Raw genomic sequence first — 843 nt, forward strand, 5'->3', positions numbered from 1 at the left:
CCTTCCAAACCGGCGATCTTTGCCACTTGGAAGGACAAGGGTAGCAGATGCATGGGAACACCACTACCTGCAAGTTCCCCTCCAAGCCACATGCCATCCTGACTTGGAAATATATCGCTGTTTCTTCATTGTCACTGGGTCAAAATCCTGGAACTCCCTTCCTAAATACACTGTAGATGTACCTACATCACATGGAGTCCAGCAGCTTAAGAAGGTAGCTCATCACCTTCTCAATGGCAATTAGGGATGGGCAATAAATGCTGGCCTAGCCAGCGAAGCCCACATCCCATGAAAGAATAAAGTCTGCCCTAATATATACGAAACCTGTGTTACCCTCTGTTTTTCTTAAATAGACTGTGTAGACACAGGTAAAAGGCAGTAACTCCTGATAGCTTTTTTATTCCAATGTAGCAGAAAATTGTTATCCAGTATTCTTTCATTGAAAAAAATTGTAATCCTTGCTACAACATAATATTGATCAATATTTATTTCATAGTAAACTAATTTTTTAAATAAATAGTTGAATACTTCAGACTGTCAAATTCTTTTGTTTTGCTAGCTGATAGTGATTAAAATAATTAACTATGTTCTATTTCCTCAAATTAGATGATATAAATTATACTACAAATTGAATGCAGGTAGCAGAAAATTTAAATGTTGAAAGGTTGTTGGCCAACCCTTTAGGAGATTTAAATCCTCCTGTCGTGATCTCAGTTTTATATGGATAGCACAGCACTGTCAGTACGCAGTGCAATTATTGATGTACGTGACCCAAAAGGAGAGTCATTATTGTTGTGACATTCAAACCTCTGAAGACTGCCTAGAAAGCTTGAAAAGGACAAG

This window comes from Cetorhinus maximus, chromosome 4 (genome assembly GCF_964194155.1).
Source record: "Cetorhinus maximus chromosome 4, sCetMax3.hap1.1, whole genome shotgun sequence".
Taxonomy (NCBI): domain Eukaryota; kingdom Metazoa; phylum Chordata; class Chondrichthyes; order Lamniformes; family Cetorhinidae; genus Cetorhinus; species Cetorhinus maximus.